Source organism: Talpa occidentalis, unplaced genomic scaffold, assembly GCF_014898055.3.
Source record: "Talpa occidentalis isolate TD23 unplaced genomic scaffold, MPIMG_talOcc4v2.1 talOcc4.12, whole genome shotgun sequence".
Classification (NCBI taxonomy): domain Eukaryota; kingdom Metazoa; phylum Chordata; class Mammalia; order Eulipotyphla; family Talpidae; genus Talpa; species Talpa occidentalis.
This window is the reverse complement of record NW_023601212.1, coordinates 61,204,058-61,221,929: the sequence shown is the minus strand read 5'-3', so window position 1 is coordinate 61,221,929 and position 17,872 is coordinate 61,204,058. Positions and strand designations below refer to the sequence as shown.

Here is a 17,872-nt window from a genome sequence, read left to right as displayed (position 1 = left end):
CTTAAACTTAGGAAAACCAATTTTCAATTGGAATGGTGAAGCATTTGTTAATTATTAGCATTTATTATTTACAATTTAGCTCTGAGCTAAGACAGTACTTTATATGCATTCTCTATTTTAGAGATGAAGATTGAGGCTTCAGAAGAATGAATAATTTAGCCAGCTGCTAAGTGTCAATGGTAGGCTCTTAATCACTTGAACATTTCCCAGCAAGTATTTTCTGAACACCTGTTATATACCAGACTCTGTCCTTATCACCAAGGATAAAAAGGTTAACAAGGAATTTGTGGTACCTGACCTCATTCAGGATATTTCCCAATGAAGGAAATATATAAACAAACAGGAAGACCTAATAGGTGCAGGGCTTATAAAGGAAATACACCCAGTGGTGTGTTGGAACTAAAGAGTATCTGGGATTGGGAGGTTAGAGAAGGTTTGTGTTAATACCCTGAGACAGGGTTGAGCGTGATGAATTCTAGAAACTGAATTAAGGCCAGTGTAACTAGAACAATGAAAGAAAGGATTCTATAGAGATTAGGGACTTTGATCCTAAGAAATATGAGAAACCTTTGAAATTTTTATGCTGGAGAATCACATAATAATATTTGGGGGGAGGGAAGTGTATTTAATAGCCCCATAGGGAAATAGAGTCAAAAGTTTAAATAATCTAGATTGTGACCAAGGAACTGTGCAAGGTTTTTTGGAGAAGAAATGCAAAGATAGATCAGACCTTAAAGAGTTGAGAGTACAGTAGAAGAGTCAGAGCTTATGCTTATATAGCAATGACATTCCACAGAATCCATGCAGTATCAGAAGAAACAGTCTTGCTGTAGAGAGGTTGCTTTTAGATGAGGAGGTGACAGCAGTTTTCAAGAAGGAGCTGACATTAGAGTTTAGCATGGAGAGGAAAGTAGAATATAGATACAAACAGAGAGCAAATGAGAATGTGAGTCTTGATGAGAAGTAGGATATTACATGACATTATTCTGCTCCTTACCTCCCTGAGCAGATAAGAGATGCTGTAATGCTGCCTTATACTTTTAAAAATGTTGCTGTGCTATCAGGTATGCATGACCTCACCAGCCCTTAATCTCTTCCTTGTGATCTTCTCATCTGCTACTTAATTGTGAGAGAACTTTCATTGGAGATAGAATTTTATTATAGTCCTCCTCAATAACCAAAAAGTCAATGGGAAATGGCAAAAAAAAAAATTGGTAATTTTTTATAGATCCTTTCAAAGAATGAATCGATAAATTCATTGCAGAGAATGGCTGGAAGGAGGAAGAACCTGGATTGGAGGCTTATTGGGAGACTATTACTCTAGTCTAAAATTTAATGGTAGTTTGGAATGGGTGATTGAAACTGATAGTAGAAATGGATGGATTTAAGAACTTTTGTTTGGCATATAAACATTGATATGAAAACTCCTTCATGCTAGATATGGGTTGAGTGTTTAAGTTCCTGCTGAACTGTAAGCATCTATAGACCAAGATCCATTGTCTGATTCACTGGAAGACACAGCACTGATCAGTGCCACTAAGTAAATGCTGGTTGAGTGAAGATGTCATTGGGCAAATAAATGAAGAAGTACAACATTAAAATTCATCACATCCTGGTTTCTTAATTTAAACTAAATTGTTCAATCACCGGGTAAAATTACCACTGGAGATAGATTATCCTAAAATTTTCTTAGTTTTTACCATTGGCGTTTAATGGATTTCTTTTCTCCTCTGACCATAGAACTTCCTGGATTAAAGAGGATTTAGAAGAAAGTAACTTTTCCAGTGTTATCACACATTATAAATATATTTTACACAGTTTTTGAAGAGGAATTTATAAAATGGCAAGGTATGGGAATAAAGCAGAAACTATCATTTCAAAAGGATTTGGGGTTTAGATAATTTTATATTAATACTTTAAAATCAGATTTGGGGGAAAATTTATGGCCTTTACTTAAAATATGTTTGAAATTTAAATTTAAGATGATCAAGGGAGAAAAAGCATTATTTTTTTTTTGATATTGATGAGAAATGTATAAATGACAAAAATCTCTGGAGAAAAGGGACTCTAATTTATGCATATTAGTAACACACAGTCGAAATTCTATTTTTACAGTCCAACATGAACATTAAAATCATAGTAGGGTAATTCAGAGAAGTATTTCCAGTGGAAATGTACTAACCTTACACTATTGAAGAAAATCCAGACTCTGCATCGAAATAAGAACATTCTTTGCACTCAAAGAATTACAGGCCTCATTTTTGTGGGTGGAAGTGTTTGGATAGCTTGATAAGAAGATTATATAATTCCCTTATAGGGATATTTACTTAGTATTGTTTTTATTATGTAGCTGTAACAGATGACAAATGTAACTTGGGTAATAAGAAACAAAGTGACAGCTATATCTCTGGATGACTGAAGTTGTAAGACCAAGAAGTTACAGAAATCTTTAGCTTTTCTGTTTTCACTTATACTTTCAGAGTTCTGCTTATTTCCTACTGGGGCTGCCTGCTTCTTGTGATGAGGCAGTCAGGATTGACCCTGTAAACACTGTTCAAACTCTTTGCTGAGTAGATATAGCTAGCCAAAACTTAGGTATTTCTTTCACCCAAAAATTCCCAATAAATATTGAACTTTAATCCATTTTTGTTTTCTTAAAATTATTCATGATCATATTTGTTTTTTTTCCCTCATACATAAGTGATCTTATGTTATGATTTTTACTGTAATATTATTTCATAAAAACATATCCATGTTCTGGAATTATCCAAGAATTTATTATTTTGAAAAATATATGGTATTATTCAATGAACCGTAATGGCAAGTACTACTTATGATTTATTAAAAATACTTTTGTTCAATTAAGGCAAAGCAAAAAAAAAAAATACTTGTAGAGCCGCACTCATTCACCTATATGTAGTATGTGTCCAATTCAAAGTTATGCTGAGGAAACAATCAATATTACCCTTTCCCTGAGAAGTAAAATTTAAAGATACCTCATTTAGTGAACTTAAATATTTTTAACATTCTTTCAAGCATTCTTGAGAACTAATTAAAAAAAATAAAACCAAGATGTTAACCTCAAATTTTAAGAAAACATTGTTTGAAAAGTTATCCTGGAGCAGTTCACTTCAGGATGACTGTTAGCCTCTTAGCTTTCCCTTTGGAGTCTGGTGAAATAGAACATCTCTTTTATGTTCTGACCCAGCTATTATGTCATCCAGAGAGAGACACTGTCCTGGGTCTGCCTTGCTGGGTCCAGTAGGATGATCCATAAATAGCCTCCTATCAGTGGTGTTTGCTGCAGGTCTCATAAAGTATTTAAAATCAGGTTGTCCTATGTAAATGTCCTCTGACACATTCTTATATTGTGTCCCTGATTATATTTTACATTTTATGAAGCATAGTTTCATATGCTTGGTACAATTTCCTTTGCAGATGCAGAAGTTTTTTTTTTTTTTTTTTTTTTTTTTTTTTTGCAGATAACATAGTCCATAAGGCTGGGCTGTTGAAAGCAAGACATTTGACCATAATCATATTTCATAGTTTTGCCCACTGTATTTTAAAAGGAACTATAGTGTCAGATTTGAGTATAACCAAATTATAGAAATTTTTGAAGCTTATGGGCTTTCAACCTTGAGATTAAATCTCCCATTTATAAAATAAAATACCTGAATATGTAAAATATGTATTTGAAATATTAAATTAAGGCAGTAGAAAATTTTGAGCTTCTTTAAAAAATTGAGCAGAATTTTTCCAAGAAAGATAAAAATAAATTTTAAATACTTACATTAAAACATTTTAGTCAACCAAGTCAAAGTGATATATTTTTAATTTTACACATCTCCCCACTTTTTACCCTAAAATGTTTGAAATATTCACCTAAACAAGCCAGCCCTGGTTATTTTTCTCCAGTTCTTAGTGCATTAGCTGAAATTTTGACATTTCCTCAAAAGAGATGGCAAAATTCACATTGCATAGCCATTGATCCCGTTCCTTGCTCTTTTTCAAAATAATTGAACTGCCTAAATATCTCCAGAGCTTAAAAGTTTACGACAAATGAAGCATATATTCCAAGTGAATGCATTGGCCCTGTAAATTTCACCCTCAGATCTCTAGTGCAAGTCCCTTCTTAATCAAACAAAGACACAGTAACACATCTGCATGATGACATTCAAAAATTTCAGCACTTCAAATTTTACCTTCTATGTATCAAAAGGGGAGATACAACTATTTTAATACATGTGAAAATTGTTGGAAATAAATTCTCTTTTCACTGTGTTTTACCCAGACCCAAATTGTCAGTGTATTAACTCAAAATCCATGAGAGGTAAGGGAACATTTCTTCCCTCTCTCTCTTAAAAGTCATGTTACTGAAAACTAAACTTAAGTTTTGGTGAAATACTAGAATGATTTATTTTTTGTGAAATATCAGATTGAACTTATATTGATTATGGGATGCTGCAAAGTTGTGTTAAATAAATGTCCAGGGTAGTTATTTACTGACAACGGTTAGGAAAAGAGAACTATAGAGAGCACAGGAATATTTTCAGAAATGGGTTTTATTATATTTCATAGGCACCACTCACTTTACTTTTGGAAATTTGGTTTCAATATTTGAATCAAAATAAAATAATAATAATACATACGAGTTAAGTATTAAACCAACAGATTAAAATCCCAGATCCCCGCGCCCCTCATTTTGGTTGTAGTTCTTGGTGTAGATGCTATGGTGTGAGGGCTGCTTTCTTTCAATGGCTGGTTGTCATTCAGGCTGGGTTGTCATGTGACTGCCTGTCTGTGCCTGCTGTACAGGTGAGCGGATGTTCTGCACAGCAAGTGTAGACAGGCAGACACATGACAACTTCGTCCAGCCAGGCCCTTGGTTCCTTCGGGTTTCCTTTGCTCATGGGCAGATACAATCAGTCTGCTTTCCAGATTTGGTGATTTTGGAGGGTCAGGGGAAAGGGAGAAAAACACACAATAGAATTAAACATTAAAACATTATGGAACTAAAAACAAGTTAGACTTTTCACTTTATTCAGAAAGTACATTTATACATTTGTTTCAAATGTGCTAACATGGAGAACTGATGTAACAGAAAATTCACATTGAATTTTTAAGAAAAAGACATAAAAAATTAAACACAGGGTTTATTCTTAATTCCAATCCGTATTATTCCTGCCCACATGCAGTCAGAGTTCAGAAGGGCTGAACCAGATGTTTTTCCTCTTCATAAAATTTCTGCATATTTTAATACTGAAGTTCAAGATAAAGACTATGTTTATACATGTTTCTTGGAGTAGATAAGTGCCATAACCTTGCCCATGAAAAAGAAACTTATCTTTTTCATGGAAACGGCAGCCATTTTCAAAATGAGCTTAATGAATTTTGCGATTCAACTTTGGTATCTTATGCTTTGATAGTGGGGTTGAACAATGGCATACATTTTTACCAATACTTTATTAAGCAACAGGGATTTATTGAAACTTCTCATTTTCTTTTTAATGCAATGTTTCTAAGTATGGATGTGAAACCAAATAAAAAGCAATTGTTAGCTTAAGTGCTCCTCCTATTAATTACTACAGGGCTTTGCCTTAGTATCAGAAGGATATAAACTAAAAAGTGATGTTCAGAATATATTTTGAACATCACTGGTGCTATAGTTAACAAAATAATACCTTAACACAGAAAAGGAAACTCCTTTTCATATTCAAAATTTAAAACCAGAACCTTTGGAAAATGTACTTATAATTTGCATAAGAAAGAGTGAATGGTGTTAAATATATAGACAGAATATTTAATTCTGGTGAATTGAGAATAAATCTTTTGACTGTTTTGATATAAATGATCAGTTCACATCCATAGAGGTGCTTAATAAAATTCCCCTGCCTTTTAAAAACAAATATCCAGATAGTCAAAATTCCAGTGAGTGGAATTTCTTCAAAAACAAAAAACCAAAATTGTATTGTCCAAAGAGGCAGTACTTAGAATTCTTTCACAGAATATTAAAGAAAACAAGTTGTTACTTCTTTTAATTGTATGATTCTGAGAAAAAAGCAGATAGAAACTTTATGGAGAGCAAAACAGTCTGAAAGACTGACAAATGTCAGTTTTCTACACATCTGAACTTTTATGCAGTGGTACAGTTATAACAGTTGATAAGTGAGGTTTTCCATTTATTTATTTAATTTCAAGAAAATAAATGTCTGATCCTGTTTCTGGCCATCACTTCTGAGTAGTGGAACTTTTTTTTCTTGGCATAATCAAAAACATCAGTAAATATGGTTGCTATGTAAATAATTACAAGATCAGAGTATGCAGAAACAAATACCTTAAGAAACTATTTTGTTATTGTTGCTGCATTCAGTGCAACATAAAATATTTATAGGGTGGTTCACTTACAAAGTGTATATTGGTGGAAAATAAAAATTACTGTAATTCTGTATAGCTCTCCCTCTTTCTCCCATAAATAATTTGATCCAGTTAACTCTGCTCAATTAAAGGAATGATGCATGCAACCTGGAAAAACAGAAAGAAATATTTGTGAGTTCATATGTTATCTTTTAATATCAAACAGTTCTATTAAACCAAGATATCCAAAAATATTTGAGCCTGAAAAACCATAGCCATTTTTCAGAGAAAAAAAAAATCTTTCTGAAAAATGATTACTCATAAGACTTTTAGATTTTGTCTGTTTCGAAATGATTTTTAAAGTACAAAAGTAATATATGGTATATGTACACTTTATTGTTATATTGAATCTCTCAAGTTTGGTAAAAAGATGGAAAGCTGATAAAAAAGATTTAGGACTTTTTTTTTCTATCTTCTAAGCTATGGAGTAAATATTAATTCATTGTCACTTAAAATACTAGCTAAAATATGAAAGAACTATTTACATTATTATCATCTCTTTCAATTTCTTAATATGGCTACTACACCTCCTCTCTTTCATTTTGTCTTTTATTTATTATCTAAAGAACAGAACACAAGAAAAGAATTATCTTCTAAATCCTCTACAGCAAAATTAAACCAAAGCGATTCCAGGAAGCTGGCTGTCACTTGTCAGGAAATTCAAAATGAAGATTTAATTATTTTCCTGAATTTACTTTGTTATTATCATTTATTAAAACTGATAAATATTTTTAAAAGAGACCTTCAAAAACTGTTAAATATTTCTATCTACATAATTTTTAACATACCAAGGTAGAAAGGGGAAAGAAACCAGTAAGAAAGTTTTAGTCGTTTCTCAGGAATTTCCTGTCTCCCCTTAGATTAAAGCCTGACTGTCTAGTTACTTCACGCTGGAAGTTCTGAATAATGGTCTCATCGTTATTATTTGTATATTATTGTGATAAGTGGAGCATTTTCCTTTGAGAAGAGGAAAATGGGGTATTTTTAAAGAGCAAATCTCTTGTAGAGTATATGAAAGCGTTGACTTCTGTTTGGTAAAGATGGACGCTGTGGATGAGTGAATTTTTTTTTTACATCACCAAGTTATATTTTCTTTTTATTTCCTATAAAAATTTTAAAGACTTAGACCAAAAAAATGGGGGTGAGTGGGTGTTGTTTCATTAAAAGCTTTAGGCCTAAATCCTTTCCCATGAAGTGAAAAGCTTGGGTGGTCTGTAGGAAAGAGGTGGGGGCAGATAGTGTATTTTGGTCCTTTAAAAACATAAACACATTATCTGGGTCGAAAGTCGAATGCCAAACAGGAAAGACATTAAACCGATTGACTAATTGCAAGTAAGTGATCAGTGTGAAATTTTGCCCCATTGTCAACAAACTTTCTTTGATTTTGAAATATATGGTTTTTAAAAGGTGGGGGTAGTTTAAAATGTAAATAAATCATTTTATATTGATCCTCTTCCAATTAAAATTAATGGTATCAAAGCTAAGGCTCTGAATTAACTTTCTCTTAGATGGAGAAAAAGTTCTCTTTTAACCCCTATACTTAGTCTAGTTTATCAATCAGCCATGCATGCACTAAAACAGAAAATAAGTTTCTATGAAGTATAGCGTGGACAGGTCCTGCAAACAATTTTCCCTTTCAACTGATGTACAATGTTTAATTTTAATACTTAACACTTACCATCATATCCAGGAGTAGTTTTAGTTGAAGATGTTCACTGTTGGTTAGTTTCCTCTGGAATAGATCCCATGATCCCTAAAATATTTGTATATCTCCTTATAAAGTAATATCAAAATAAAATTAAGCATTATTCTAATTTCCCTTGAAATAGGTAAGATTATTTTGGATGTGTGTATACATGTTGGTATATATATCAGCGCATAAACTATTCTGCCTTCAGTCAGCAGAGGGCTATAAAGTGAGTTTTTACTTTTCATCTATAATTTAGCTCATGCAACTAAAAAATAAGTACTACTCCTTTTCCTTTGTTAAAAGTTTGCATCAAAAATGGGTTGTCAGAACTCCACTGAGCATGTGCAGGGGCTCCCTGGACACTCCTTTGCAAATTAATTCTTATATTTCTACTACTGTACATATGTTATGGACACCCCCGGGGTCTCTCTGTCCCAGACTAAAAGTCATCCTGCAGAGAAAATAGGTGAAGGACCAGTGATGGTTAGTTTCTTTGAAACGAAAGGGCCATTTAATTGAAGAAAGGCATTTGAAATAAATATACATGAAGTAAAAGCAAGTTATAAAATTCACTTATTTTCCTGAGAAACCGTGTAAAATTTGCCAGGTACATTATAAACTCTGTATCTTCTCTAGTAGCTATATTAATTAGTGAAAACATATTTATTGGGGAAAAAACTCCCACAGGTTATCTAATAATTTTTTTTAGTTTTTCTGTGTAAAAGAAACTACAAATTTTTAAAATCTCATTTTTTCTGTTAAAGGCAATTAATATGGAAGACTGAGTCACAATTAAAAAAATGATGGACTTTATTTTATTATCTAAGGGGAGAAGATAGCTTACATGCAAATCCTCTATAACAAAATTAATTTCTCCTGTTTTTTATATTTTTTAAAAAAAGGGGAGGAAACATATTCTTTGTATAAGTTTGGGATGAGCAAAAGGATTATTTTTAAAATAATTCTTTTGACAAATAACTTGGAGAACCTTTTATAATAAAATATTTTGCAAAAGATAGCTTGTGACAATTTTGGAAATGTACAATTTAGAAAAAGATTTGTTCGGGAGCCTCTTTAACTGAGGGATTTAAAGGAAGACAAAACATATATTTATTTTTCAAAAAAGATGTTTCCATTGTATTAGAATTGTTTGGGTGGAGATGTAAAAGGGGGTTCGGGAATTAGGGGTGAGGCAGTAACATTTTTCCAGAACTTTCTGTAAGGAACCTACCTCTGAAGTTCATCATGGATCATATTGCAACTCAGACTTTCTCTATTATTCTCCCTATTGGGATTTCATTCAGCTTGAGGGCTTTCTTCCCTCCCACCGTCCACCCCTCTCCCACCCTCCTTCACCTCCAGGACAACTGGAAACTGACCAAAGAAAACTTTGCCTTCGTTTACAAATTCCTTTTTTATCAGTGGGTTGCTAGACAAAGTACCTTATCATTTTAAATGCTGAGAGATATAGGAGCATTGTAAAATAAAGGCATGGGGGCTCAGCTGAACAGCAATTATCAACCATTCTTGGTTTAAAAATAAAAGTGATCCAGATGAATATATATAGATAGATAGATATTAGATACTATCTAGCTAGATATATAATATCTCTCTCTATAGGGATATCTGAAGACATGTTTTTTTTTTTTCCTGATTTCTTGAGTTGCTGACTCAATAAGTTCTGAGTTGGCGCTCTTTTCTGGGCACGTCCCATCTGCATTGTCTGGTGGGCAAAAACTTGGCAGCCTCTTCTTTCATTGTTAGGTTACTGTTTTCCTAGTATTTAAATTATATAAGTAAATTTTCAAAAAAGCCCTTCCCATCTCACATTAAACAAATAGCAAGTATTTTTTTTTTTTTTTCACTTTGGGGTAAATGAATTCCATCCTGGGATGTGAACATTTATACCACAGCCCTCATTCAGAGAAATTTTTAGGTCTCTGAATTATCAATTTCAACACTTCAAAACTAGCCTTGCTAAGTTATTCTTTAGTGTTGAGAATCTTTTCATATTCCATTTTGAAGTGGGAAAACTTTTCAACTTGAGAAAATATTTGACTTATAAGTCCTCAGAAATTGAATAACCTACGGTAAAAAAAAAAAAAAAAAAATCACTCTGTACCACAAACCAAAAATCACTCATTCAAACTAAATGCAGAGCTGCCCGTCACACACACCCCTGTTTTGAAAGTGGACGCAAACCCCCGCATTCCCCACCTAGGCTCTCCTGATCACAGACCAGGTGAGCCGTCAAGGCCTTACCCGCAGGTCCTCCCTCGAGCAGTCCTTTCTCCGCTTTGTCCCCACCGGCTTCTTGGTCCCTAGTGTGCAAAACCTGTGAAGAAAAACACTGGATATGAGATTTGAAAAAGAAGCAAACACATGTCTTCTCCTTGGAAACGGCAACTTTTGTCCCGGTCGTCCATGGCGTTGCTCTCCCTTGCCCAGTCTAACCAATGTGCAGACTACTGTACAACGGCATTGTCCTGAACAGGTAGTCTGAACACTGGGGCGACGGAGCAGGATCTCCAGAAGCTTCCAGCTAGGTATTTAAAATCCTCTCCTTGTCTTTGGGAAAAGCCTCCCTTCCTGCACCAGGGGTTGCATTCAGCTTTCCCCCCTGAATTCTGCTGCACTGACTGAGACACACTCAAGGGCTGTGATTTCCAGTCTTGACGTGGCACATTTGCTGCAGACTGGGGAACTGGCAATGAATTTAGGACCAGGAAAAGGGGGAGGGCTGGGCTGGAGAGTCCATATATGGGATGATGTCACCCTGGGGAGGTTTGGGTATGCGCTGTGCCGCTGGAGAGACCGCTAGAATCGCCTGCTCTCAGACATGGGTCTGTGCATAAAATGGTACCAGATGTTTTAGTGTAATGTTAAGCAGTCATTTCATCTTCAGGCCAGATTTTTTTCCTCAACTGGGCAGGAAGTGGGCCCCAGTATGGAAAAGCTGTAAAAAAAGAGTCGAGATGTACAGTTCTGCTGTGGCCAACTGAAAGTGAGTTAGTGTAGAGGCACAAATTTGCTGTCCGATCCAAGCTAGGAAAGTAATTTGAAGATAGAGGATAGATTAAAAAAAAAAAAAAAAAGTAAACAGAGAATTGAACACTGGAAGTCAGGGCTCATTTGGAAACTTTTTTGAGCTTTCTCGGGGTACTTTATTTTCTGGCATTTCACTTGTCAAAAGGGCAGATAAGTTCTTTTTTTTCTCTCCCTCCTCCCACCCCTCCTCCTTCTCTTCCTCCTTCTGGTCCTCCTCCTCCTCCTCCTCCTCCTCCTCCTCCTCCTCGTCTGTTGGATCTGTCAGCAGCTTGCAGGCTGCTCTAGACTTGAACAGTAATTATAGCAACTTCCTGAAAGTGAAGCCCCCATGAAAAGTCTGGAGAAATGTTCTTTGTCATGGCCTCTGCATGAGTAATTAGTTCCACATGCGGCCTGCCTCGGCTCCCTCAGCGATTTGGGCTGGCTCTCTGAGTGCTGTGCTATAGCTTGACCTACAGAAATGTTCAAGTTTTCATTTCTAAGCCTCCACTATGAAATAACAATCCCGGTCTCTTAACAAATTGCCTCTGGTAGATCCATGCTGCTAAGTCCAGCATGTTTTTTCCACTGGTAATTCTTGATTCTGTGTTCAGGCTTTTGTTTTGTTTTAATGGTAGTCTGCTTGGTTTTATCTCTGGTTAACTAAATCTGTTGAATTTTGCCAAGTACTGCTTGACCAAAGGTTATAACATATCAGCCCACTGCCATCTACTTTTCGTCTCCTGTTATTGCTGTTTTCAATTATATATGCTGTTAGCTATTCTGGGTATACTGCGCTCTGACTTTGCCTCTATAGAATTCTGATTAAAGTCTGAGTTCCCTCAAACAAGAGCTTGATTAATTGCCCCTCCAGAGATCAAAAATGTGAGAAAATTCCTAGGTAGCTTCCAAATAATTTGAGTAGCCAAAATAAGACACTTAGCATTCTTTAAAGAATTACAGCCAGAGCAATTCATTTTACTGGTTTTCTGCAATACTTTTTGAAGCAGAAAAATTGACCTCTTTTAAATATGTTGGGTTGAATATTTCAAAAAGTTTCAAGTGAGAACTGTCTTAAAGTATTCACTTTTCATGAAATATCTTTTTTTCAATTAACGTATCATAAAAGGTCTCAAAAGTTATTCCAAGTTCTGGTCACCTTGGGAGGAAGATAAGATAAAAAAAAATGAATTACTTAGATGTATGTGCTGAAGCAGAGATTGGTTCATTACTTATAGATAGATTTAAATTATCAAAGGAAATCAGAGGGATTACTTCATATCACAGTATTTCTGCTTCCATTTACGTCTTTAGCACCTATTCCATAGTGCTTGAACAACCCAGACAGCTCCATTCCCTTTTCCCTCCTTTCATTGCATGCAGAATACTGGAAATACAGCAGTGTGACTCCATATGATCTAGTGGTCTTACTGCCTGTGAATACTGACTCTGTCCTGTTGAGTGTCTGTGTGCTTATTTATAAACTGTCATAGAGGAACCATGAGCCGGTGAGATCACAGAGCCAAGAAGCCTGCATTTCAGGTGTGTCATTGTTCCTCCCACAAACAGTGAATACCTTTCCTCTCCCCTCTTCAATTTACAGTGATGAAACCTGCCTTGGAACTTTTGAGCAAGATGGATGAAAGGTGGTTCTGATCACACTGCTCCATGATTTTCTCTGAGTCCACATATCTATACTTTTTCAAATACAGGAGATATCCCTTTCTCAAAAAGGTCCCTAATGATGTTTTATCCAAGGGACTCAAATATATGCTTATCTTTATGACATTGGAAGCAATTTAAGTGATTTTCAACAGAAACAACTAATAATTGTTCCTGTTAGAATTTGGGCCCATCTCAATGGACTTCCAGTTGTCTAAAAAGCATTTTCCAGTTATCTTTCCCCCTCAGAGTTCAACAAATATTTATTCTTGCCTACTCATTCATGTGTCAGTCACAATGCCAGGGACTGAGATTAAAAGATTAAGAAGACGCATTTCCTGCCTTCAATGAACTCTCACTTACTTATAATGTTAAAAATGCTAACGTGTGATCAAGTTCAATCTAAAATGCCAGGCCTTTATGAGGTCCTAGGCATTCATTTGGAAATCTCCTGAGGCCTTTTTCTATGTCTATGAAGTTATCAGTTAGATATCTAAAATGTGATGGGTTCTAGAAAGCAAACTTCAATAGTATTTATACAGTTTAAATTTTTTTTTTTTTGGTTACAAGATTGTACAAACATTATAAAAGTTCAAACAATAGAAAATATGGGGGAAAAAGTCAATCATCTTCCCTACCAGCCTCCTGGCCCTTGGGTGTGATTCCTTTTACCGCCAACTCAATGGTCATTTTATAGTTTTCCTACAGATTACAAAATCCTTTCATATGCACTGCATCAATTTATATAACAACCCCTATTTGGTAGGTATTGTCATCATTCCCATTTTGCTGATGATATAGTCAAGGCTAGGAGAGGTTAAGCATATTACTTTGTGGAATTACAGCGATAGGCAAAACTCAGCATTTTACTATCTCCAAAGCCTGTGCTCAGAAACATGTTGCCAGCCCACAGGGAGAAAATACTTTCGCCTGCTGAATTCTTATAGAACTTATATTTCCTATAATTAATTTGTAGGTTACCTTCTGCCTTCTCTTAGTTTTGTACTGAAATGTTTCCTTTTATTTCTCATATTAAGATCATTTCTGAATAAAATATAAGCTAATTGAGAACAGGGATGATATTTTTATACTTTGTTTCTTTAGCCTGCAGTAGGCCATTCAGTAAACTGATAACAGAATGATTAAAAACTACATATACATAAGATTTCTGATCAGCCTTTCTCATGACAATAATTAAAGAATTCAAGCTTTCTTACTTTTTATCTTAAATGGAAAATATTGTGCAAATTTAGCATTTACATACATAATGTAGTTATGTATCAGATTGCACTATTCTTTTTAAAATAAATGTGAATAGTGGGCCAGCCATATTTCCTTGCTTATTTTTGGCCTTCTAATCTTCTGGAAGCATCCTGTGTAGCTATCGGTCATATAATCTTGTGTGAAAAGCAGGATCTAACCAAGTTGTGGTGTTTCCTTTCTTGTTGATTTCTCCCTTCCAGTTTGTATTTGAGATAAAAATCTAGTTGACCTCAGTTCATTGCAAATTAAGGAAGATAGCCCCACTTAGGTTGGCCTTATGTTGTATGGATTAGCACTTTTCTTTTTTTATTGGCGGCAATACAGTCTTCTAATCGCCAGCATTTCTTATTTTGTTAGGGCCCAAAAGGAATAGGAGATTAGTTGTAGCAAAAATTTTCCCTTTTTTCCCTCCCCACCTCTCAAACAAATGACTACCTTTAAATTATCTCTGTAAGTGAAGTGTATTAGCTAGAGATACAACATTAGAGACTGGAAAGAAGAAATAATCCAGAAGAGTTAACAGATTTTCTTTCAACAAATGAAAAAGTAGTTAAGATAGAATGATTATAAATCATAAACCTAATGCAACTGATTTTATAATCTTCAAAGCTTGCAAAAAGCAAAGATTGAGAGAATTGATCTTGAAACGTATTTTTCCTAATGTATTTTGTTGTGCCTGTCTTTGGACTTTCCATTGCTGCGTCTGTTTATTTAGAAATCAGCCCCTAATCCAAAGCAGTATATATATGAATTCTTTTCTCAAATCATTTGAGAAGGATCAAACTCTGTCTTTGAGCTTTACTGACCACTGGTGTGCACAGCAGCCATTTCTATCTTCCAGTAACATGATACATCCTGCAGAGAAACCTGAAAATCTCTGTCTCTCTTGAATACCAGTCACATGGAGGTGAATATATGATTTATGACTCCAGAATCTTGAAATCTTTAGGAAAGGCATGACACAGGGATTGGAAGGTTGGTGCTGGCCTTTTTCTGTAGATTTTAAGTGACACCCCCATAGTTGAGGAGCATCATCTGAATGCTACATACTGTGAACTCCCATTGAATTCTATGTTGCCATCAGACTTTAAAATGAGCTGGCTCACTTGGACAAGAGAAGCATGGTGTCCTTGGGTTACTGACAGCTTTAGAATACTGACTCCTGATGTCTTTTGGAATCACCAATATTTTGCTTCTGTAGTTCTACTGAGAAATGTGCCTACATATTATCTGTAAGAGAGTAAAATTTGTATGTGTGTCACATAAAGACTCAGAAACCCCCTTTTTTCAGGGATAGGGAAAGTAGCCTTTCTGTGGCTTGGAATGCACATGAAGCACATTGGCTACAAGGAAATTTGAGCTTTCTGCTTTACTAGAGTACCTCTAATTATGCAGTAGGTCATTTCAGAAGTGCTAAGTCTTTAGATCATGAGAAGCATACTTGCATTCTGCATAGGGCAGTATCTTTATTTTATGATTTATAATTCTCTGTTATACACAGAAAGGGATATACAAATTACATGGACTTCTAAAAGGGTTTGCTGCAACATCAATCTGTTTGGTTGTATGTATTGTGGATAACTTACCTTTCAATTCTGTTCTGTCTCCAGAGAATTTATTGAAGGGACCAATGAGACCATATTAAAATACTTGTATTCATGCCATCACAGAAATTTGCTTTACTTTTACAGACACATAAATAACACTCAGTGTATATGTTAGTCCGTGTTGAATGGTTATTTACATGATGCAAATGAGCATTAACCATATAACTTTATAAGCACCTGTTTCATTTTTATATAAACCAACCAAAAATGGCTTCAATTGCCATACAAAATCAAATGATAAAAGTTCATTGATTATATAAATTTTTACAGAGTAAAAATTGTGGGAACAGGAAAGTATACCATCTTTCCATTTTTAAAGATTTGTTTACTTTAATATGTTTTTGAGCTCTTATTTTATACCAGGCCCCATGCTAGTGTTTCCAGTGTTTATAATGTTTTAATTAAATCAGCAAAATCCTGAAAGGTCAGTCACAGATGAAGAAGTGGAAGCTCAGGAGGCAGGGCAGTGTGAGGGTTTTGGAACTAGGCGAGTGCATTTGAATCCCAACTCCACAACTTATTCTTATGTGACCTCAGCAAATTATTTGACTCTTCTGAGATCTTCTGAGTTTCATCATTTGTCATATGGGCTTTTCCTCAGGATCAAGTGGGTATGGACTGAGTAGAGGTTGGAATAGGCCTTGGCCTCAGGCAAGGCTCAGCACTGCTGGGAGTGCCCCCACTTTGACACAGTTACTGACCCCCAATTCAAAGCCAAGCCCCAAGACTCCAAAGCCTAAGAAACACCAAGTGCTGTTCAAAAAATTCTGTTATTTTTCCTCAAGGTGTTTATAATCTCACAGGATAAATAAATCATGTGTATGTGAAATAAGTAAAAATAGAAAAAACAATTCTGAAAGAAACACAACAGAATTGGTTTTAAAACACTGTAGTAGAAGCTCTTTTCTTATGATAACCTTTGGAGACTCATTTTGAAACACCCATACTCACTTTCCTCTTGCGTACTCACCTTCCTCTTGCATCTGCTTTTATAGTAGTTTTGTATATGAGAGTGTCAGAATACACCCATACACAAACACAAACACAGGACATGTTTTAACTAAACAAAATCTACATATGAGAATTACCAACAGAAAACCAATTCTAACAGTAAGTGCATTGAAAGTGATATGGTATAGCAAAACATCTACGTGAGTCTGGATATATCACACACAATCTAAAGAAAATTAATTTAATTTTAGAGTTGACATTAACAATTTGTATCCCACCTAGCAAGTATTGGCAATACTGAGTGATCAATTCAAAAATTTCCCCTTTTTGAAGTAACATTTTTAAGACCAGAGTATGTGCAATGTTTTTTGTAACCTCAGATGATAGTTTTAGTGTGTACACATTTCAGTTCTCTTTTAAAAATCTATGTCTGCCAGAGCATTACAGAACCATTTGAAGGTTACCAAGTATAAGTTAGGTAGGAAATGCCTTCATAGCTTTGCTAAAGCAGTATGTTAAGAGAGTTGATTTCTACACAGGAGAAGCTTTCACTGACTGCATTTAAAAGCGGCACACACTTTGTGGACTATTGGTTCAGTTTTGTGTGGGAACAATCAATTTACTCTTAACCTTCTGCCTAGTAGCAAACTGTTTTCTTCTGAGACAATTTTCTTCTCTCCCATTTGACCTTGGTCTTTTCAAGAAAGAACTAGTTTTAGATCTCATTGGCCAGAAAGAATTACGATTGCTTTTGAAAGGATGGTTTGTGTTGCCGGAGAACTAATAGATTTGTAAATAGAATTTTTTTTCTTTAAGTTATCTGGATACCATTGAAAATCTTTGGAAGTGACCTCAGGTGCCACCTGGCCCAGTCTGTGTGTCAACTACTGGAGCCAATGCTTAGAGTTCAACTTGCGTTTTCTGGGCCTCATAAAATTACTGCTGAGGAGCTCCCTAAAGAATTGAAAGAACATAAAATTATTTTTAATTAAAGTTTTCTGAACAGAGAAGAACAAGCCAGAATAAACAGTATACGAGGAATCTTTTGATTTTTCTAGAAGTTATTGCCTTCTGCCAATAGTGAAGCCAGTTTGAACTATGTTTTTGTTGGTTAATTTTTGGAAAGTTTAGTCTCTCTTTGTTTGTTGTTGTTGTTTTTTTTTTTTTAAATATAAAACCCTTAATAAAGAAAGTGGAAAGATAGTGGAAAGATTTCCAGTAAATCTTGTCTTATTTGTTTTCTAAATCAAACTTAAAA

General features: G+C 34.9%; 1 protein-coding gene and 1 long non-coding RNA gene across 8 annotated transcripts in view; one reads left to right on the top strand and one right to left on the bottom strand.

The window, feature by feature from the left end:
* DNM3 (dynamin 3) overlaps positions 1 to 17,872 on the top strand; it is a 513,949-nt gene that overhangs the window by 277,996 nt on the left and 218,081 nt on the right. The gene's annotated exons all lie outside the window — the stretch shown is intronic.
* Positions 3,142 to 11,102, bottom strand: LOC119241289 (uncharacterized). Its single transcript, XR_005124292.2, has 3 exons — positions 10,367 to 11,102; positions 8,093 to 8,167; positions 3,142 to 6,522 (listed from the first exon to the last, which is right to left on the bottom strand). It is a non-coding gene; the product is annotated as an uncharacterized LOC119241289 (long non-coding RNA).